The 23,541-nt window shown below is 41.9% G+C and overlaps 1 long non-coding RNA gene across 3 annotated transcripts; it reads right to left on the bottom strand.

The window, feature by feature from the left end:
* Positions 1–753: 753 nt before the first annotated feature.
* On the bottom strand, positions 754–21,674 carry LOC105483703 (uncharacterized). 3 transcript variants are annotated; one of them, XR_011608970.1, is made up of 4 exons: positions 21,014–21,674; positions 20,694–20,920; positions 3,102–3,170; positions 754–2,127 (listed from the first exon to the last, which is right to left on the bottom strand). It is a non-coding gene; the product is annotated as an uncharacterized lncRNA (long non-coding RNA). The 3 variants fall into 3 exon arrangements; XR_988504.2 differs by lacking the exon at positions 754–2,127 and having other exon boundaries at positions 2,727–3,210; XR_988505.3 differs by lacking the exon at positions 754–2,127 and having other exon boundaries at positions 2,727–3,170; positions 21,014–21,673.
* Between the last annotated feature and the right edge of the window lie 1,867 nt (positions 21,675–23,541).

The following is a 23,541-nucleotide window of genomic DNA, read 5'->3' as shown; positions in this document are numbered from 1 at the left end:
TGCTTATGTGGCAGGTTTGCAGGGCAGGGGGTGCAGAATAAGAACTAGAGAAAACAAGTCAGAAAGGTAACCCCTGCTCTGTAAATGATTCCAAAATATGAAATACTTATTCCAAAAACTTTACTGAGCATTCTATATGTGCAAGACACTGAGACAGGTGTTACAAGAAGGCAAAGATAAAGTAGACATAGATTTGAGCTCAAGAATTTCTTCGTCAAATAGGGCATGAGAAAGACACACAGATACCTATGGGATGTAGAAAGCTCCAGGTATGTTTTATTAAATTAAATTAAATTAATTAATTAATTAATTAATTTATTTATTTATTTATTGAGACAGAGTCTTCCTTCATTGCCCAGGCTGGGGTACAGTGGTGTGATCTTGGCTCACTGCAACCTCCACCTCCTGGGTTCAACTGATTCTCCTATCTCAGCCTCCTGAGTAGCTGGGAGTACAGGCGTGTGCCACCATGCCCAGCTAATTTTTGCATTTTCAGTAGAGATGGGTTTTTGCCATGTTGGCCAGGCTGGTCTCAAACTCCTGACCTCAAGTGATCCACTCACCTCAGCCTCCCAAAGTGTTGGGATTATAGGCGTGAGCCACTATGCCCAGCCTCTAGGTGTGTTAAATTGGAAGCCCTAGAAACAGGGCTGGAGATGGGGTTTGTGTACAGGTGCTTACTGTTGTAAATTGTTTTTATTTTTTTTAGAGACAGGGTCTCCCTTTGTTGCCCAAGATGGGTGCGGTGGCATGATCTTAGCTCACTGCAGCCTCGACCTCCTGGGCTCAAGCCATCTTCCTGCCACAGCCTCCTGAATAGCTGAGACTAGAGGCATGCAGCACCACACCTGGGTAATTTATTATTTTTTTTGTAGAGATGGGGCCTCACTATGTTGTCCAGGCTGGTCTTGAACTCCTGGGCTCAAACCATCCTCCTACCTTGGCCTCCCAAAGTGCTAGGATTATAGGCATATGCCAGGGTGTCTGGCTTTATAGGTGCTATCTTGAAGAAGAGCTCTTGGGTGAAACCTTTAAGGATGCAAGTGAAGCAGAATAGGGCAGGGGAGAAGCTGGGTAAAGAGGTGACCATAGCCCCAGCCTGAAGCCATTCTTAGATCTGGAGGGTGACTGGTACCTGTGGTATAATACAAAATATATATTAATCTTGGTCTGTGGTTCCCAGCATAGAGCTCCTAACCCCCTTGGAAATTACTCTTTTGCAAATGAGATGATTTTTGCTGGGGAGAGGGGGCCTAGGTAGCTTTAGGATGGGGCCTGGACACAGGAAAAACCAACCATGTACTGAGAAGGTTAGAACTTCCAGCCTTGCTCTCCCACCTCTGAGAGCTGGAGAGAGGCTAGAGATGGAGTTCAATCACCAATGGCCAATGATTTAATCAATCATGTGTACTTACTGAAACTGCCATAAAAAAATTCCTACACAATGGGGCTTGGAGAGCTTCTGAGTTGGTGAACATATCCAGGAGAGTGGCTCATCCCACCTCCCCAGGGACAGAGGCTCCTGCATTCAGACCCTTCCTCAATACCCCTCCATCTGGCTGCTCGTGTGTGTCCATCATAATAAAGCGTAATAGTAGGTATGGCATTTTCCTGAGTTCTGTGAGAATTCTAGTGAATTATCAAAGCTGGGTGGGGAAAGTCACAGAACCCCTGAATTCATAGTCCACTGGGCAGAAGTGTGGGTCACCTGGGGACCCCATTTGTGGCTTGTGTCTGAAGTCTTGTGGAGCTGAGCCCTTTAACCTGTGGGAGCTGGGTTTCATAAAGGGAATCTGGGCACAACACAACAGCATTTACTAAAAGGTAATGCTACTGAAACACCAGAGATCCAGTCTAGGTCCTGCTGCTTGTTACACAGAATGCCAATCACTGAGACAATAAGTATTGGCGGGGAAGAAAGCTTTAATGGGGTGTTGCAGCCAAGGAGAATAGGAGATAAAGACTCAAGTGTGTTTGACAGACTAAAATTGAGGGTTTTATATAGCAGGAAAGGTAGGAAAACAGGAATTAAGGAGGAGTGTGGAAGTAATCATGATGGATGAGGGGTCTGGCATCTCCGTCTGGATACAGTGATCTGATGAGTTTTAGGTTTTTGTTTTTGCCTGTCTGTTTTTTGAGGAAGGAATTCAGATGAGATAAATGTAAGTTTTACATTTTAAAAACAGGAAGGGTTTTTATGTTTCTTTTAAAAACTGTAATAACATTTCTATGGGACAATTGGGCTGGTTTTAATCCCCTTTTTCTATTCATTAATTTTTCAATCATGGGGAATATGGTTGTCTACCTTTTTGGCTACTTAATGCTAAGGGGTGCATTGTGGGATAATGATGGGAAATGAAAACATCACCCCTGAATCTGAAGGGCTCAGGAGCACCTGATTGGCATCCTGCTTGTTGGAGCACCATGATTAAAAAAAAAAAATGCCCAAGTATTAAAGTGAATCCCTTAACGAATCCAAGAGAACAATCCTAAGCCTATTAAAAAGTATTTCTGATTCATAGCTGGGTGCAGTGGCTCACGCCTGTAATCCTAGCACTCTGGGAGGCCGAGGCAGATGTGGCTCACTTGAGGTCAGGAGTTCAAGACCAGCCTGAGCAAAGTGATGAAACCCTGTCTCTACTAAAAATACAAAAATTAGCTGGGCGTGATGGTGCACGCCTGTAGTCCTAGCCACTTGGGAGGCTGAAGAATGAGAATTGCTTGAACTTGAGAAGTGAAGGTTGCAGTGAGCTGAGATTGCGCCACTGTACTCCAGCCTGGGTGACAGAGTGAGACTCTGTCTCAAAAAAAAATTACTAAAAATTGTTTTTGGTTCATTATATTCTGCATGCAAGAAGGGTTTTGGGGAGAATAATGCCAACCTGAAAAGCACATGTTCCATTTATGATTTCTGATTTAGGGTCTTTGGCTGGGCATTGAATATTAACTTAAGGCCATCTTAGGGTTCACAAGAGCATGCCTGTTTTTTTCTGGAGGGATGCCAGAGGGACAGGTTTTATCTGAGTGTGGTGAATCCATGGCTTAACACTGGCTAACTTGGCGGATGAGTGGGTAATCAGCAGCATCTCAAAAGGACTGACCCATGGTGGTTGCAGCTGGTTTGCAGCCTGCTGGGATTTCCAGGTCTTCAGCATGACTTGGTTTCTCAGCTTCAAAGAGAAAAGAGGCACATCTGTAGGACACTGGAGCCTATTGGAAGCAAGCTCAGAAAGACTAGTTAATATATTTTTAAAACACCAGGTTAATATTCCCGTCATTATAAAGCCAGTTCCCAATGGCTTGCATATGAAGCATATTATTGGTTGCTTCCTCTGGGGTGTTCCACTTGGCATTGATAAGTGGAGTTGGGCAGCCCGCTTCTCAGGGTAAATAGATCTTACAGTGGCTTTTATCCAGTTTACCAGGCTGGTCATTCTCTCAGGAATAGCTTCCAGTGTGTCTGAATTATATATACCCATCTATGATTGTTCAACAGTGAGCTGTGGGTCTTGCTTATGGTCATTCAGCAAACACTAGGATTTCAGTCATGGTCTGTTGGACCCCCAAGCTGCTGCTCTCCATGGCCACATGGTCTGGCCACCTTCAGGTTTTCTCCCCAGCTTCCCTGTCACTCAGCAGTTCTCAAACTCTAGTATGCAGCAGAATCACTGGAGTGCTTCTTCAAGTAGATTTCTGGGCCCCACCATGACAGCTTTGATTCAGTTGGTCTGTGCCAGCCAGAGCTATGGCCGGCTACATTATTTGCAAAGCCTCGTGCAAAAGGAAAATGCAGGCTGGGCGGGATGGCTCATGCCTGTAAACCCAGCACTTTGGGAGGCCAAGGCAGGTGGATCACCTGAGGTGAAGAGTTCGAGACCAGCCTGGCCAACCTGGTGAAACTCCATCTCTACTAAAAATACAAAAATTAGCTGAGTGTGGTGGTGCACACCTGTAATCCTAGCTCCTCGGGAGGCCAGGGCAGGAGAATCACTTTAGCCCAAGGGGTGGAGGTTGCAGTGAGCTGAGATCATGCCACTGCACTCCAGCCTGGGCAACAGAGCAAGGCTTCATCTCAGGAAAAAAGAAAAAGAATATGTAGAGGTCTCATCCTAGGGTGGGGAAGTCAATTTCCCCTTCCCACTGGCTCAGTGCCCTAGTCCATAGCAGACAGGCCACCATGCCCACCAATGCTAATTGCAGCCTCACACCAGGACACGCTTAGTACCTGGATCAGGGATGGGAAGAAGCCCCTGATAAGTAGCCCACGGATTGAACTGGTGCTGCCACCCTAGAGTGGGGACAGCTGCTGCCTGGCCCTGGCCTGAGCACCACGCAGTGTGCATGCAACCCCGATCCTCTCCGTGTTTGTGCCCAGGCCCCCGCCAGGGACAGAGGGCAATGGCAAACACAAGCCTCCTCTCATCAACACAAGCCAGCTGCCACCTCGAGTGGAGGGTGGCAGTGGTCATTGGGCAGGGTGGGAAGACTAAGTGGGGTGTGGAGGATGGGGTGCAGGTGCTGAGAACCCAGGGTGGAAAGGGGAGGCAAGCTGTGAGCCAAGTCTCCAAACCCCCATGCTTGCTCCATTGTCCAATTGGACTTAGTAAACACAAATTCGAAGGTAAAATCAAACTTCAGCTTTGACGTTCTGTGTGGCGACACTAGTTGCACACCCATGAATTCAACTCTGGCCAGAGAATATTTACATTTCTAGCAAGTTCCCAGGTGACCCTGAGAAGCAGTTGATCTTTCCTTTCTTTCTTCTTTCTTTCTTTTCTTTTCTTTTTTTTTTCTTTTTTCTTTTCTTTTCTTTTTTTTTTTTTTTTTGCTTTGAGACGGAGTTTTGCTCTTGTTGCCCAGGCTGGAGTGCAATGGCGCAATCTCAGCTCACCGCAACCTCCGCCTCCTGGGTTCAAGCGATTCTCCTGCCTTAGCCTCCTGAGTAGCTGGGATTACAGGCACCCGCCACCACACCCGGCTAATTTTTGTATTTTTAGTAGAGACGGGTTTCACTATGTTGACCAGGCTGGTCTTGAACTCCTGACCTCAGGTGATCCACCCACTTTGGCCTTCCAAAGTGCTGGGATTACAGGCATGAGTCATAGCGCCCAGCCAGTCCTTTCTTTTAAAAAGGCGCAAAGCATTGCTCCACAGTGTGACTTTCCTCTTTTCCTCGGTAAAATGGTGATGCTATTTCCTGCATTTCCTGCCTCATACGCTTTGGTGAGAGGACAAAGAGAAGGATGCCTGAAAGTGCCCGGCACAGTGGTTGGAACAAAGCACATACTCGGGAAATGTTAGCAGCGGCACTAATAGTAATAGTCATAATTATTATTGCTGCCACCACCTTCACTTTTGTTCAGGCTGTTGTGTCTGATGCCTTTTTCTAGTGCCCCCTATTTCCCCTCTGCTGTCTTCAGAAAAGAAACTAGAGAAGTACAGGGGCAGGGCAGGGCTAGGGAGGGACACCTCAGGTCACAGCCAGTTATTGCCAAAAGCCAAATCATGAGGAGATATGTAAAGATGCTGAGGTTTGCCAGAACAAACTAAAAACTCAGATCCTCTGAAATTGGCCCTGGAGGGAGAAATCTGAGTGTGAGGAGAATGTAGGCAAACCATTTCACCCCACTGTTCCCTGGAGATTGTGTGTCCAGTCTGTAAAAGACACATAAATATCTCTAAGGGGTAGAAAGCTCCAGATGTTCTTCAGAGGAGGACAGAGCAAGTCCTGGAGATAAAGATCCAACTCCCACAGCCACCCCCTCCTGCCCCTTCAGGAGTGAGTGAGGAGGTATCACTTTCCTTTCAACGTTTAGACCAGGTTATGATGTTCAGAGCACAAGAACCCTGCACAGAGGCTGGCTTCTCCCCGCAGGGCTTCACCACATTTGAGATTACGTGGTCTCGCTTGCTCTCCAGGGTTCACCCATCCCATCTCACACGGCAGACATCCACTGTTCTCAAACTCTGGGCCAGGGGACCGAGGCCAGAGAGAGAGAACAAGACTGAGTGCCTCTGCAGTGGGTCTGGACTGTGGAATGTTCCAGGGTGCTTAAAAAATACTGATGCCTGGGTCCCACCCCCAGGAATTCTGATTTAATTAATTTAGGGTGCATTCTATGTATCAGTGTTTTGAAAACTCAGCAGGGGTTACTACTGTGCACTTGAGGCTGGGAGCCACTGCTGTCCCGCCCACTCTGTTCTGGGATATTCTCTGAGGATCCTTCTCTGAATGGCTGACAGGCAGGGTGAACAACCGCCTCAGAGGCACCTCCATTAATCAGATGCATGAACTTGCCTTAGTAGCTATCCAGGAAGGTCTTCAGGAACCCCACTGCATGACCGCAAGAGAGAACCAGCCACTGCAGGCGAGGGGAGGACAGCCTGCACACGTGGAATCATTTTGGGAAGGAGGATCACCAGGTCAGCACAGGGTTGATTGTATGCCTGTGTCTAGGGCATGTTCCCTGGAAATACAAAAGCTTCTTGGAGCTGTACTGAGAGCAGCTTTCGACCATGCTAAATTCCTATTAGCATTTTTTTAATGAACTAATTTGCTATTAATGTGTATTCTTTGGTGAAACTGTCTGTTCAAATATTTTGACCATCTTTTAGTTTAATTTTTTTTTTTTTTTTTGAGACGAAGTCTCGCTCTGTCACCCAGGTTGTAGTGCAGTGGCACAATCTTGGCTCACTGCAACCTCCATCTCCCAGGTTCAAGTGATTCTCCTGCCTCAGCCTCCCGAGTAGCTGGGATTACAGACGCCCGCCACCACGCCTGGCTAATTTTGCAATTTTTAGTAGAGACGGACGGGGTTTCACCATGTTAGCCAGGCTGGTCTCAAACTCCTGACCTCAGGTGATCTGCCCCCCTCAGTTTCCCAGAGTGCTGGGATTACAGGTGTGAGCCACTGTGCCCAACTAGTTCAATTTTTGGAAAATATTTTTTATTGGCTGGGTGTGGTGGCTCACACCTGTAATCCCAGCACTTTGGGAGGCCACGGTGGGTGGATCTGAGGTCAGGAGTTCGAGACTAGCCTGGCCAACATGGTGAAACCCCACCTCTACTAAAAATGCTAAAATTAGCCGGGCATGGTGGCGGGCGCCTGTAATCCCAGCTACTCGGGAGACTGAGGCAGGAGAATCACTTGAACCTGGGAAGGTGGAGGTTGCAGTGAGCCAAGATTGCGCCACTGCACTCCAGCCTGGGTGACAGAGTGAGACCCCGTCTCAAAAAAAAAAAAAAAAAAAATATATATATATATATATATATATATATAAATAAAATGAAGTGCTGTAAAAGTTCTTTTTAAAATTAAAAAAAACTTTTTTTTTTTTTTTTTTTTTTTTTGTAGAGTTGGAGTCTCACCATATTGACCAGGCTGTCCTCAAACTCCTGGGTTCAAGCAATTCTCCCACCTTGACCTCCCAAAGTGCTAGGATTGCAGGTGTGAGCCACCATGTCCAGACCAAAAGTTCTTTATATGTTCTGGATACAAACTGTCAGATATAGAAGCCTTCTGGCTCCAAGCAGCAGTGCTAGAGAGTGTTCATCAAAGCCTGGTATAGGTGCCTTGTGTTTATGAGCATTTGGCCCGGTCTGCCCTCTCTTCTGTGCCAGGCAGCACTGCCAGCTCAGGTACAACCTGCTCACGTCAGATCAAGTCCACAAACATTTACTGAACATCTATTCCCTGACAGGATCATGCTAGGAACCAGGGAGAATGAAATAAATAGCTGTTGTTTATTAATATTCTTTGTAGAATGTTGACCTCGAGCAAGTTACTTGCTTCTCAATATTTCAGTTTCCTGATCTGTAAAATGTGACTGTGAAAGGACCCACCCTGAAGGGTTGTAGTAAAGTCAAAGTGAGTTAATACATCAAAATACTCAGTAGGATGTCTGGCATATATTACGTACCTAATAAATATTAGCCAATATTGTCATTATTTTAAAAATTCTTATTATTTGTTATAGCCTGAATGTTTGTGTCCCCACCAAATTTGTGTGTGTGTGTGTGTGTGTATACACACACATTTTGAGACACAGTTTCACTCTGTTCCTCAGTCTGGAGTTCAGTGGCACAATCTCAGCCCACTCCAACTTCTGCCTCCCGGGTTCAGGCGATTCTCATGCCTCAGCCTCCTGAGTAGCTGGGATTACAGGCGAGTGCCACCACGCCTGGCTAGTTTTTTGTGTGTTATTAGTAAAGACGGAGTTTTAATATGTTGGCCAGGCTGGTCTCGAACTCCCAACTTCAACTGATCTGCCCGCCTCTGCCTCCCGAAGTGCTGGGATTACAGGTGTGAGCCACTGCACCCGGCCTCCAGTGCACTATGATTAAGAGGTGGAACCTTTTGGAGCTTATTAGGTCATGAGGCAGAGCCCTCATCTGTGGGATTAGTGCTCTTAGGAAAGAGGCCTGAGGGAGCTTGTTCATCCCCACTGTCGTATGAGTAGGCAGCCAGAAGACCCTATCTTGGAAGCGGAGTGCAGCCCTCACCAGCCAATGACTCTGCTGGCACTTTGATCTTGGACTTCCCAGCCTCCAGAACTATGAGGAATACATTTCTGTTGTTTGTAAATTGCCCAGTCTAAGGTATTTTGTTATAGCAGCCTGAATGGACTAAGACATTATGACAACTGCTACCACGGTGAGATGGAACTTAGAGGGTAATGGGGAAAACAAGCAATTATAACAGAGTGGTAGGTACTAATATACCTGGAAGCAGAGGTGTCATGGGAATATTCTGGAAGGGCCCCTATACAGGATTGGGGGTTATTGAAGGTTTCCTAAAGAAAACAGTGGCTTAGCTGAGAACAAGAAGTGATCAAGACATTTCCAGGTATAGGAGGGACTGTGTATTAGCCCATTTTCATGCTGATGTTAAAGACATGCCCAAGACTGAGTAAATTACAAAGTAAAAGAGGCTTAATGGACTCACATCTCCACCTGCCTGGGGAGGCCTCACAATCATGGCAGAAAGCGAAAGTCATGTCTTATATGACGGCAGGCAAGAGAGAGAGCGAGAGTCAAGTAAAAGGGTTTCCCCTCATAAAACCATCATATCTCATGAGACTTACTCATTACCATGAGAACAGTATGGGGGAAACAGCCCCCATGATTCAATTATCTCCCACCAGGTCCCTCCCACAACACATGGAAATTATGCGAGCTACATTTCAAGATGAGATTTGGTTGGGGACACAGTCAAACCATATCAGACTGTGAGGAGGAAGAACATTCCAGGCAGAGGGTCTAGCAATGTACAGTCTGCAGGTAAGAGAGGAACGGCTTGGTGGAGAAGTTGTGGGGTGCTGAGAGGAAAGAAGGGATACCACAGTAAGGTAATCTAGACCTTTTAAGCCATGATAAGGAGTTTGGACTTGATCTAAAGATGGAGAAGTCACAGATCCTGCCCTTGAGTAGCTTCAAGTTAAACAGGAGAGGTGGACATAAAACAGATCATTTATTAATTATGTCATAGTTTAATATAATGTGAGAAGACAGAGGAGAGACCCCAAACCCTGACTATGGCAGAGAAGGGGTTCTAGAAAAAGCCAAGATGAAATGCCCAGATCAACATGGATAGGTGTCACAAGGGAACACTTCCTCTTCCCAAGCATGCTATCTTGACCCTCTTCCCAGAGTCTTGGTGTAACATCATCCTCCACCAAGTCAGAAACCTTAATGTGATCCCCCATGCTACTTTCTCCCTCATCCCTCCCTCACATTCGACCAATGGCCGAGTCTCACTGAGTTGTTTCCTCTAACTCTGTCACTCCCAATTTCCCTAGGCAAGGGCTTCAGCATCTGTTCAAGGGATACTTTCAGCAACCAGGTCTATCTATCTGGATTTGCCCTGATCAAATTCCCTTTCCACACTGTGACTGCCAGAGTGTCTTCTAGCACTTCCAACATGTCAATCCAGTCATGTTTCTCTCTTGGGCAAAACTATTTAGTTCCACAACATCTTGCTGGGTCTGAATTCCTATGCATCCATAGATCTATCAAGAGCTAAGAATGAATGTGTGTAAAATATCTTTACCTCCTTTGGGGAACTGTAAAAGACCCTTTTTAATTCTATTTTTAGTGTTAAAGATATGTCAATATCTTTTCCTATGTGTAATTTCACTAAACTTGAACTATTCTTTCTTGAACAACCTGAATTAAGGTTGGAAGGTGTATCTAGACCTTCCAGTGGTAGGGATTAAAAAATGCAAATATATAAATATAAATTCTTAACTTCCTTATTTGTTTTCCCAGGGTGAGCACCATATAAATGCTAAATTATTGGTTAGTGGGAAGAAAGGTTATTCCGTCATGGAGTCCTCCATACACACTGACCTCTTAGCCTGAATAATGTAAGATTTCAGCATTTTCCCCCTTCTTTGTTCTTCTCTAAGGTGGTTCTTTTCTACTTTTGCTTTTGCTTTTAAGAGTCAGGTTTATTAGGGACTAATTTTAACAAAATTTACCCCTGTACTGTACATAATTCAGTAAGTATTGTTGATTTCCTGCAGTCATGTAACTGCCTTGTCAAGATACAGAATACGTCCATGAACTCCAGAAATCCTCTCATGCATCTTTGCAGTTGATCTCCTCACCCACCCCCACTTCCTGGCAATAGCTGATGTTTTCCAGAATGTAATATTAATGGAATCAAATAAAATATAGCCTTTTGTTTCTGGTTGCTAATAGTATATCAGTTTTGAGAATAATTCATATTGTTGCATGAATCAGTAGTTTGCTTTTTTTCATTGCTGACTATTATTCCATGGTCTGAATGTAGTGGAATTTGTTTATGCATTTCTCTGTCAATGGACATTTGGGCTGTTTCCAGTCTTCAGCTATTATGAATAAAGTTGTAATTGTAACGTGAATACAGGTCTCTATATAGACATATGAATTCATTTCTCTTGCATAAATCCCTGAGAGTGGTATTGCTGGATCATACAGTAAATGTGTATTTAATTTTATAAAAACTGCCAAACTGTTTTAAAGTGGTTTTATTATTTTTCATTCCCACCATCGATGTAAGAGAGTTTCAGTTGCTCCATACACTTGTCAAATGTTTGATAATGTCCCTCCTTGTAATTTTAGACATTCTAGTGGGTATGCAATGGTCTTTGTCATATCTTAATTTACATTCCCCAAAATTCAAATTAGCATCTTTTAATGAACAAATTTTCCATTAATATGTATATTTGTTGGTGAAAGTGTCTGTTCAAATATTTTGATCATTTTTTAGTTCGATTCAAAAAATATTTTTATGTTTGAGCTGTCAAAGTTCTTTATATATTCTGGATACAAGTTATAGACATAAAATTTTATAAAATTTTTCTGTCTGTGGCTTTAAATTTTTTTCTCAATATTATCTTTTTGCCCAGGCATGGTAATCCCAGCACTTTGGGAGGTTGAGGTGGGTGGATCACTTGAAGTCAGGAGTTTGAGACCAGCCTGGCCAACTTGGCGAAACCCCTTCTCTACTAAAAATAAAAAATTAGCTGGGTATGGTGGCACATGCCTGTAATCTCAGCTACTCTGGAGGCTGAGGCAGGAGAATCGCTTGAACTTGGGAGATGGAGGTTGCAGTGAGTGGATATCGTGACATTGCATTCCAGCTTGGTCAACATAGTAAGACCGTGTCTTTAAAAAAAAAAGAAAGAAAGAAAAGAAAAGAAAAGAAAAGAAAAAAAGTTTATTTTTTTATAGCAGCTTTATTGAGCTACATTCATATGACATCTTTTGAAGAGCAGAACATTTTAATTTTGATAAGGTCCAATGTATCAAATTTTTCTTATATGGTTTGAGATGTTTGTGTCCTTTCTGAGAAAGCTTTGCCTAATTCAAGATCATATAATTTTATCCTGTTTTCTCAGAAGTTTTATAATTTTGACTTACGTGTAGGTCTGTAATCCATTTCAAGTTAATTTTTGTATATAGTATGAAGTAATGGTCAACGTTCATTTGTTTTGATGTGTGAATGTCCAATTGTTGTAGTACCATTTGTTGAAGAGCTATCCTTTCTCCATTGAATTACCTTGGCACTTTTGTTGAAAATCAATTGACTCTATATTTGTGGTCTATTTCTGGACTCCCTTGTCTGTTCCTTTGGTCTATATGTCTATTCTCACACCAGTATTGCACTGTCTTGATTCCTGTAGTTTTAGAATAAATCTTAAAATCAAATAACATGACTCTTCCAACTTTGTTATTCTTTTTCAGAATCATCTTTAGGTCCTTTGCATTTTTATATAATTTGTTAATTTTTACCCCCCAAAAAGGCTGTTGAGGTTTTGTTTAGGTTATGTTGAATCTACAGACTAATTTGGGGAGAACTGACATTTTAGCAATATTGACTCTTCCAAGCCATGAGCATACTCTGTCTCTTTATTTGTTCTACCATAGTTTCTCTCAGTATTTAAAAACATTATTTCAGTGTAGCGGTCTTACATCACTAAGTATTTCATGTTTTAAAAATTATTATAAACTGTATTTTTAACATTTTACATTTCCAATTGTTTCCTGCTAGTAAACAGAAAACTATTTTTTTCTATTGACTTCGTATCTTGAATCCTAACTAAATTTACATATTTTATTTTTCTAGCACTGGCTAGAACCTTAGGGGGAAGCATTTGATTTTTTACCATTAAAAATGATGCTAACTGTAGGTTGTTTATAAATAAGATTTATCGGATTGAGGAAGTTTCTTTCTATTCCCAGTTTGCTGAAATTTTTTATGATGAATCTATGTTGAATTTTACAAACACTTTTTTTTGCATGTATTGAGATAATTATATAATTGTACTATTTTAGTCCATTGAGAGCAAGAGTTTTACTGACTGACTTTGAATGTTGAACTAACCTTGCCTTCCTAGAATATGCCCAAGTACGTGCTTTTTAAATATGTCTGGATTCTGTTTGCTAATCTTTTGTGACTATGTTCATGAGAGATATTGGTCGCTAGCATCATGATGACAGGATCAAATTCACACATAATAATATTAACCTTAAATGTAAAATTGGCTAAATGTCCCAATTAAAAGATATAGAATGGCAAGCTGGATAAAGAGTCAAGACCCATCAGTGTGCTATATTCAAGAGACCCATCTCATGTGCAAAGACACACTTAGGCTCAAAATAAAGGAACAGAGGAAAATTTACCAAGTAAATGGAAAGCAGAAAAAGCAGGGGTTGCAATCCTAGTTTCTGACAAAACAGACTTTAAACCAACAAAGATCAAAAAAGACAAAGAAGGGCATTATATAATGGTAAAGTGCTCAATTCAATAAGAAGAACTAACCATCCTAAATAAACATACACCTAATACAGGAGCAACCAGATTCATAAAACAAGTTCTTAGAGACCTACAAAGAGACTTAGACTCCCACACAATAATAGTGGGAGACTTTAACACTCCACTGTCAATATTAGACAGGTCATCAAGATGGAAAACTTAAAAAGATATTCAGGACTTGAATTTAGCTCTGTACCAAGTGGACCTGATAGATATCTACAGAACTCTCCACCCAAAAAAACAACAAATACGTATTCTTCTCAGTGCCACATGGTGCTTACTCTAAAACTGATCACATAATTGGAAGTAAAACACTTCTCAGCAAATGCAAAAGAACTGAAATAATAACAAACAGTCTCTCAGACCACAGTGCAATCAAATGAGAACTCAAGATTAAGAAACCCATTCAAAACTACACAACTATATGGAAATTGAACAACCTGTTCCTGAATGACTCCTGGATAAATAATGAAATTAAGGCAGAAATCAAGAAGTTATTTGAAACCAATGTGAACAAAGAGTCAACATACACCCCAGAATCTCTGGGATGCAGCTAAAGCAGTGTTAAGAGGGAAATTCATACCACTAAATGCCCACAGATCTGAAATTGACATCCTAACATCACAACTAAAAGAACTAGAGAACTAAGAGCAAAGAAAGTCGAAAGCTAGCAGAAGACAAGAAATAACCAAGATTGGAGCAGAACTGAAGGAGACTGAGACACGAAAAACCCTTCAATAACGCAACGAATCCAGGAGCTGCATTTTTGAAAAAATTAATAAAATAGATAGACTGCCACCTAGACTAATAAAGAAGAAAAGAGAGAGGAGTCAATTAGACACAATAAAAAATGATAAAGGGGATATTACCACTGACCTCACAGAAATACAAACAACCATCAGAGAATATTATAAACACCTCTATGCAAATAAACTAGAAAATCTAGAAGAAATAGATAAATTCCTGAACACATACACCCTCCCAAGACTAACCAGGAAGAAGTTGAATACATGAATAGACTAATAAGTTCTGAAATTGAGGCAGTATTAAATAACCTACCAACCAAAAAAAGCCCAGGACCAGATGGATTTACAGCTGAATTCTACCAGATGTACAAAGAGGAGCTGGTAGCATTTCTTCTAAAACTATTCCAAACAATTGAAAAGGAGGGACTAATCCTTAACTCATTTTATGAAGCCAGCATCATTCTGATACCAAAACCTGGCAGAGATACAACAAATAAAGAAAACTTCAGGCCAATATCCCTGATGAACACTGATGCAAAAATCCTCAGTAAAATACTGGCAAATCAAATCCAGCAGCATATCAAAAAGCTTATCCACCACGATCAAGTTGGCTTCATCCCAGGATGCAAGGCTGGTTCAACATATGCAAATCAATAAACATAATTCATCACATAAACAGCACTAAAGGCAAAAACCACATGATTATCTCAATAGACACAGAAAAGGCTTTTGATAAAATTCAACATCCTTCATGTTAAAAACTCTCAATAAACTAGGTATTGATGGAACATACCTCAAAATAATAAGGGCCATTTATGACACACTCACAGCCAATATCATACTGAATGTACAAAAGCTGGAAGCATTCCTCTTGAAAACCTGCACAAGACAAAGATGTTCTCTCTCACCATTCCTATTCAACATCGTATTGGAAGTTCTGGCCAAGGCAGTCAAGCAAGAGAAAGAAATAAAAGGTATTCAAATTGAAAGAGAGGAAGTCAAACTATCTCTTTTGGCAGATCACATGATCCTATATCTAGAAAACCCCATCATCTCAGCCCCAAAGCTTCTTAAGGTAATAAGCAACTTCAGCAGTCTCAGGACACAAAATTAATGTGCAAAAATCACTAGCATTCCTAGACACAAAAAATAGACAAGCAGAGAGCCAAATCATGAATGAACTCCCATTCACGACTGCTACAAAGAGAATCAAATACCTAAGAATACAGCTAACAAGCAAAATGAAGGACCTCTTCAAGGAGAACTACAAACCACTGCTTGAGGAAATCAGGGAGGACACAAACAAATGCAAAAACACTCCATACTCATGGATAGGAAGAATCAATATCATGAAAACGGCCATAATGCCCAAAGTAATTTATAGATTCAATGCTATTCCCATTTAACTGCCATTGACAATCTTCACAGAGTTAGAAAAAACTACTTTAAAATTCATATGGAACCAAAAAAAGAGCCCCTGCAGCCAAGATAATCCTAAGCAAAAAGAGCAAAGCTGGAAGCATAATGCTACCCAACTTCAAACTATACCACAAGGCTACAGTAACCAAAACAGCATGGTACTGGCACAAAACCAGACACATAGACCAATGGAATGGAACAGAGAACTCAGAAATAAGACTGCACATCTACAAGCACCTGATCTTCTCCAAACCTGACCAAAACAAGCAATGGGGGAAAGGACTCCCTACTTAATAAATGATGCTGGGAGAACTGGCTAGCCATATGCAGAAAACGGAAACTGAACCCCTTCCTTACACCTTATACAAAATTAACTCAAGATGGATTAAAAACTTAAATGTAAAACTCAAAACTATAAGAACTCTAGAAGAAAATTTAGACAATACCATTCAGGACACAGGCATGGGCAAGGATTTTATGACAAAAATATCAAAAGCAATTACAACAAAGCAAAAAATGACAAACAGGATCTAATTAAACTAAAGAGTTTCTGCACAGCAAAAGAAACTATCATCAGAGTGAAGAGAAAAACCTACAGAATGGGAGAAAATTTTTGCAATCTATCCATCTGACAAAGTCCTAATATCTAGAATCTACAAGGAACTTAAACAAATTTACAAGAAAAAAAAAAAAACCAAACAACTCCATTAAAAAGTGAAGAAAGGACATGAACAGATGCTTCTCAAAAGAAGACATTTATGCAGCCAACAAACATATGGAAAAAAACTTAAATCACTGATCATTAGAGAAATGCAAATCAAAACCACAATGAGATACCATATCATGCCAGTCAGAATGGTGATTATTAAAAAGTCAAGAAACAACAGATGCTGGCGAGGCTGTGGAGAAATAGGAATGCTTTTACACTGTTGGTGGGAATGTAAATTAGTTCAACCATTGTGGAAGACAGTATGGCAATTCCTCAGAGACACAGAACCAGAAATACCATTTGACCCAGCAATCCCATTACTGGATCCCAAAGGAATATAAATCATTCTATTATAAAGATACATGCATGCATATGTTCACTGCAGCATTATTCACAATAGCAAAGTCATGGAACCAACCCAAATGCCCATCAATGACAGACTGGATAAACAAAATGTGGTACATATACACCATGGAATACTATGCAGCCATAGAAAGGAAAGAGATCATGACCTTTGCAGGGACATGGATGGAGCTGGAAACCATTATCCTCAGCAAACTACTGCAGGAACAGAAAATCAAACACCGCATGTTCTCACTTATAAGTGGGAGGTGAACAATGAGAACACATGAACACAGGGAGGGGAAAAACACACACTGGGGCCTGTAGATGGGGGTGGTGGGAGTGAGAGCATCAGGAAAAGTAGCTAATGCATGCGGGGCTTAATACCTAGGTGATGGGTTGACAGATGCAGCAAGCCACCATGGCACACATTTACCTATGTAACAAACCTGCACGTCCTGCACATGTATCCCAGAACTTAAAATTTAAAAAAAATTAAAAATGAGACATGTTGGCCTATACTTTTCTCTTCTGTCTTGCCTGTCTTTGGTATGACAGACTACATAATGTTGGTCTCCTAATACAAGTTGTTAAATGTTCTCACATCTCTGATTTATTTTTTTTTAAAGTTTATGTAGGGTGGATATTATTTTTCCATTAAATGTTTGGTATAATTCATCAATGAAGGCTTCTGAACCTGGAGAGTTTATTTCGTTAATATAAATAGGGCTATAAAGTTATCCACTTTTTAATTGTTTATTTATTTAGTTTTATTCTGAAGGTACATCAGCAATCTACTTCTTCTTGAATAAGCTTTGTTAGTTTGTGTTTTATTTTGTGGTGGTCTCTGTGTGGGATGTTGGCATATAACTATCTTCTGACTTCCCAGTTGCTACAGTGATCATCTATGTATTTATTCATATCATCTTATGCTATCATTTTTGTCCATTCAATGGCTGGAATCAATAGATCACAGTGTAATCTGTTGTCAGTGAAGATGTGGCAGGGGGAACTTTGTGGTTGTGGCAAAGTAGAAGGCATTGTAGACCTTGGGCTAAAAATATAAGAAAGACAAAGATTTGCCTGATGGCTTTGTCAGACAAATTTGCCTCTTTTAATTAGTATGGATTTTAAAAACGGGAGAAAATTTAGAAAAGAATAACTGGCTCAGAGAAACTTGTAATAAAAAAATACTCCTTTCCTGCAAGCATTGGAAAAGCCAGAGAAAAGCCAGATAAATTGGCAGGACTTACCAGCATGATGCTTTCTCTCTCTCTTATTTATTTATTTATTTATTTTTTTTTTTGGCATTTTATAAGAAACAAGACTTGACTTTAGTATTTATTTTAGAATTGTTGGCACATACTGAAATGTAACAGATTTTTTGATTGGGAGTTTTTGATAACAAAACAGAAAAAAAAACCAATTTTCCTCAATTCTTTATCCCTGTCCTATGTTTAAATATTATAAATCATATTTGAGAATATTATAGTTACATTTGTTGGAATAGTACTCAGTGATTTGAATCACCTATTTTAAAAGCAACTTACTTGCCAAGCTGCTTTTTCACTTAAAATGTTACTTTCATTTATACTAAACCCTATACTGTTTTCTTAAGGACAATTTGTTTACAAGTACAGAATAACCTACTTAATGTACTTTGGTTTAATTTACTTACATTTGAGGTATTTTTTTCTACCATCATCAAAGAATAAAATCAGGCATATGCTATAATATGTTGGTGAAGAGAGATTAAAACCATAAGTAAAGGCAAAGTGATAAAGGCAAACTGATATTATATTACATTCCTTTATGGTGGCACATGATCATTATGATTGTAAATTTAATGCGATAGGATAGCAGAAAAGGCCTATATGTGTGATCAGCTGGTCTTCCCATGTGGAATGTATATAGAAGTTGTCCTGTGGTTTGAGGAAGCAGCTACTGTTTGCTGAGCCTCCCTCATGTGGCTCTGCCACAAGCCTTGGCTAAAGGTAGCCTCACCCGTGATTGCCAGGCTGCAGGTTGGTTCACTGGGTGCTGCTGCTTCTCAGAATTCCATGACTAAGCCAGGAGTGGTGTTTGTTCTTTACTGATAGGTATTTCTTCTGCCTGCTCTGCTTACCACATCATCACACCAGGCCTTGACCTTTGTGAACCTCTCTGGAAAGTCAAACATGCCTAGAGCCTGACCAGGCTTAGGTCTAATAACACCATCAACTGCCCTTTGCAAGGTCATGGAAAAGAGGTTGGAGATGATTTAAATGAGAAGGAAACTTAACAGCTCATCCAGTCCAAATTTCTCATGACACGGATAGGAAAACAAAAGTCCAGAGATGTTAGAGGACTCCATCCAGGTCCCCTCTACTGTGATGTCTTTCTGGACATCCCAAGGTGATTGCAGTGGTGCTTCTGGCTGTTTGCAAAACCATTCTGTGCACTCCCCCATGACTTCTCACCCTTTGTTAGAATGATCTGTTGATGGTTTCTCTCTTACTAGAACTAGACCTCTTTGAGAGGAAGGCTGAGTCCCCCTAGTGGGTTCTACTAGGCCTGGAACCTAGTAAGTACTCATGCATGTTTGTTGACTTGGTGAATCTCTCTCATGCTGTCTGCTAGGTACTATTGTTTTGGGGCCAGCCTCATGGAGATTAAGCAGAAACTTCAAGAAAGCCAAACTCCTCTTGGTAGCAGACCAGAGCCTGAAGGGTAAGCCAAAGTGTAAGCGGGGAAGCACATCCAAGTAGGGGAAGACAAAAAAAGTGGATCCAGGGCAGAAAAAGGTGGTAAAAGTGTTTCGGTTCCCTCACTTACAGACGCATTGGATTCATTTATTCATTCATTCAGTAACTTTATATTGGGCCAGAAGCTGTTGTAGGCACTGAAGATATAGTGGTGAGTATAACAAATTCCCTGCTTATGTCACAGTGGCAAGAAAGACAATAAACAAATAAATGAGTCTCATACAATGCTGAAGGCAGACTTATCTCTCAGGAGTATCTTAATAAAGATCTTCCACTACCTTAGAACAAGTGTTCTCACCTGAGGTCAACAGACCCCTGCAGATTTAGAGTGAGGCTTCAGGTTGTCAATTAAGCCCTCAAATCTGTGCATCTAGAACATTTTTTCTGCAGAGAAAGTCTTAGATGTGGCCTGCCAATAAATGCCTGCAGAGTCAGGTGGGAATATGGAAGAATGAAATACATCAGGTGTGAGAACCCAGTCTCTTAAACACAGAGGAATATTATTTTCTGCCACAGAGGAATATACCTTCTCCCTTTTGTTCTGACATATTCAGTCTTTTGGGTCTATCTTTTATTTCCTCACTTCTGGTAGAGACTTGGGTCCAGATAAATATCTCTCCACTATAAGAAAAACAGTAATGCAAGGGTGATGACAAAAGGCAAGCAATGCTCAGTGTTGGGGAGACCTTGGGGCTGGTGAGGATTGGGCAAATGGGAGGGCACATGCCTTCTAAGGCGGGCAATCACTCCTCTGCTTTAGTTGATCGTTGCCTTGAGGAAATGGGACCCAGTATTGACAGACCTTATGGCTGGTTAAGAGAAAGCAGAAATCTGGTTCTCTTTGGGGATGAAATCTCAATTTAGTTCACATTTTCTTTAGAGAATCCTGGCATACCAACCAGAACACTCTAAGTGAGTCAAATATGGTCCCCGTAGGCAGGTGGTTTGTGACCTCTGGTCTCTAGATTCTCCCAGAATTTCAGACTGATTCGTGTCTTACATAAGTTTGATAACCACTGTCTTAGAATATGACTGCCCTCCATTCTGTGGCGGAAAGACAGAGGGCATGGACATTTACCATGTTCCTGGGTCCCAGAAGTCTAGGGGAAAGCCATCTGCCTCACTGCTCCCTGCCCCATCCTGGGCCCAGAGCACTAATGCCAGTGGCATCTGCTCTGTTCCTCTCCCTCTCCCTTTGTCTACCAGTGAGTGTCCTCCCTTATGGGGATGGAGCAAGTAGTATATTGTAAAAGGGACTTAGTGCTGAGAAGCACCAGAGGAAAAGTAGGAGATGCTCATTAAAGTGGAAGGCAGCTCTCTTCTTCCCCTTCTCCATTCTGCATTCTTCTCTCTCCCCTAAACGCCCCCACACCCAACTCCCAAACTCTTGAGAATGCCCAAATCCAACCAGGTCAGGAAAAAATAAACTCACTGGTTCCTGTAGTAAGAAGCCCAAGTGTGGTGCAGCTTCTGGCATGTGGGATTCAAACACTCAGAAATTTCTCCCTCTCACTGAACCTCAGCTCTGCTCTTTTCTCTGTTGCCTTTGTTCTTCGACAGGCTCCCTCCATGTGGTGGAAAAGTTGACCTGCATGGTCTTTATCACTTATCATTTCAGAAGGGGAGAGCCTACTTCTCTTGTAGCATTTCCATCAAATCCTGAAAAGAAAAATAATCTGGTTAGTTGTACTGGACTTGTGATACTGGACAAACCTCTATGTCCAAGAGCTCGAGGCACTCCCATTGGCTCACCCAGGTCACACACTCTTCAGTGAGTGCATCCCAGGATCACAGGGAGTCTTGAGGGCGCTGTGTGTGGTAGGGTGGTAGGGAGACGGCAAACTCTAAAAGGAAGAGATGGTGGATACTTAAAGCCTACCTTCTGTCCACAGGTGTGTCAGACACAATCTTCAAAAGCCATCCTATTGTTCCCCTATCCCCCAAACAAACAATGAAAAACCCTCCTGGCAATTTGGCAGTAGCTCAGTGTGGAGCATTTGTCAATTCCAGTATTAGAATGTCTGCATTGCAAAACCAGAAACGTCCAGTCCTGGTTTGGCACACGGAAGAGATTTTCAAGCCTTGGCAACTCCTCAGTGCAGGCAGTGGAGGAAATGCTCAAGCTTTGTGAAAATCTTCTCCCTTCCCTCCTCATGGAGAATAAGTGTTCATCACTGCAGCCATGAACCTGCCACACTGAACACATATGGTCTGAAAATCTAGGGACAAATGGAATAACTTTGGAAACCTGCAAATTTTAAAGCCAAAAGGGCGCTCCAGGGAACCTACTATATGAAGTTCTCTGGAAGCCACAGGATGGGAGGTTTGGTGGGGGTGGAGGTGACCGTAGATTTTACGTAGGTAAATGTAAGACAGTCTTATCCATAGAGAGAAAAATCCAAACTCACTGAGAGTAAAAGGATGATAGTTGAAATAACAGCTAATTGTTATTATTTGCTAAGTTCCAAAGCACTTTTCATAGATTATTTCAATTAATTATCACAACAGCCCTGTAAGGTAGGTGCAACGATCATCTCCAGAAGAGGCTAAATCAATTGCCAAATATCACATATGTAGCAACTAGTGGCAGAGTGAGGATTCATACCTGGGCAGCTTAACTTTAAAGCCATGGTGCTAATGCATCCATCCATCCATCCATCCATCCATTCATTCAGTGATTATATTGGATGCCTACTACATACTAAGAACTATATTCAAGGTGCTGAAGTACAGCTGTGAACAACGCAAGTACAAATCTATGAAGCAGAGTTGGGGAGAAAGTAAGTTGGAGAAAAAAGATATAAACTAGGTTAGATGGTGATCATGATTAAGGAAAAAACTAGAGCAGGGAGGAGAGAGAAATGTGCAGGGGGAGGGTCAATTCTGAGTGAGACAACAGGCAAGGTCTCACTAAGAACGTGGCATTAAATAAAGATTTGAGGAAGGGAGGGAGCAAACCTTGCAGCTATCTAAAAGAAGAGCATGAGAGGTAGAGGAGACAGCTCTCTACCCGACCTGGTACAAAGATCCTGAAGCAGGGGCAAGGCTAATGAGTTCTAGAATTAGCAAGGAGTCCAGTGTAACTTGAACAGAGTGATCAAAGAACAGAACAGGAGGAAATGAGGTCAGAGAGGTAAACAGGCTGGAGTGCAGTGGCACGGTCTCGGCTCACTGCAACCTCCGTCTCCCGGGTTCAAGGGATTCTCCTGCCTCAGTCGCCCTAGTAGCTGGGATTACAGGCACGTGCCACCATGCCCGGCTAATTTTTGTATTTTTAGTAGAGACAGGGTTTCACCATGTTGGCCAGGCTGGTCTCGAACTCCTGACCTCAAGTGATCCACCCGCCTCGGCCTCCCAAAGTGCTGGGATTACAGGCATGAGCCACTGCTCCCGGCCAGGATTCTTTTAATCAAGTGTGATGCAGCCATCGGGGTTGGAGCATTCTAGGAAGAGGGAACAGCATCTGCCAAGGCAACAGGAAAGCACATAAAAAGGAGTTGCTGGAAGATTCATTTCAACCGACAACCAAGTAGATATTAAATTTACGTTATAAAAATGTTAGGGCCAGGAGCGGTGGCTCACGCCTGTAAACCTGGCACCTTGAGAGGCCTGTTAGTTTTTGTATTTTTAGTAGAGATGGGGTTTCGCCCTTTGGTCAGGCTGGTCTCGAACTCCTGGGTTCAACCGATCCTCCCGCTTGGCCTCTTGATTAAAAGAATCCTGGCCGGGAGCAGTGGCTCACGCCTGTAATCCCAGCACTTTGGGAGGCCCAGGCGGGTGGATCACTTGAGGTCAGGAGTTCGAGACCAGCCTGGCCAACATGGTGAAACCCTGTCTCTACTAAAAATACAAAAATTAGCCGGGCATGGTGGGATCGTAAATTAGTTCAACCATTATAGAAAACAGTATGGCGATTCCTCAAGGATCTAGAACTAGAAGTACCATATGACCCAGCCATCCCATTACTGTGTATATACCCAAAGGATTATAAATCATGCTGCTATAAAGACACATGCACACGTATGTTTATTGTGGCACTATTCACAATAGCAAAGACTTAGAATCAACCCAAATGTCCATCAGTGACAGACTGGATTAAGAAAATGTGGCACATATACATCATGGAATACTATGCAGCCATAAAAAAGGATGAGTTTGTGTCCTTTGTAGGGACATGGATGCAGCTGGAAACCATCATTCTCAGCAAACTATCGCAAGAACAGAAAACCAAACACCACATGTTCTCACTCATAGGTGGGAACTTAACAATGAGATCACTT

Source organism: Macaca nemestrina, chromosome 10 (assembly GCF_043159975.1).
Source record: "Macaca nemestrina isolate mMacNem1 chromosome 10, mMacNem.hap1, whole genome shotgun sequence".
Taxonomy (NCBI): domain Eukaryota; kingdom Metazoa; phylum Chordata; class Mammalia; order Primates; family Cercopithecidae; genus Macaca; species Macaca nemestrina.
The sequence above is the reverse complement of the archived record's forward strand: the minus strand, read 5'-3'. Positions and strand labels throughout refer to the sequence as shown.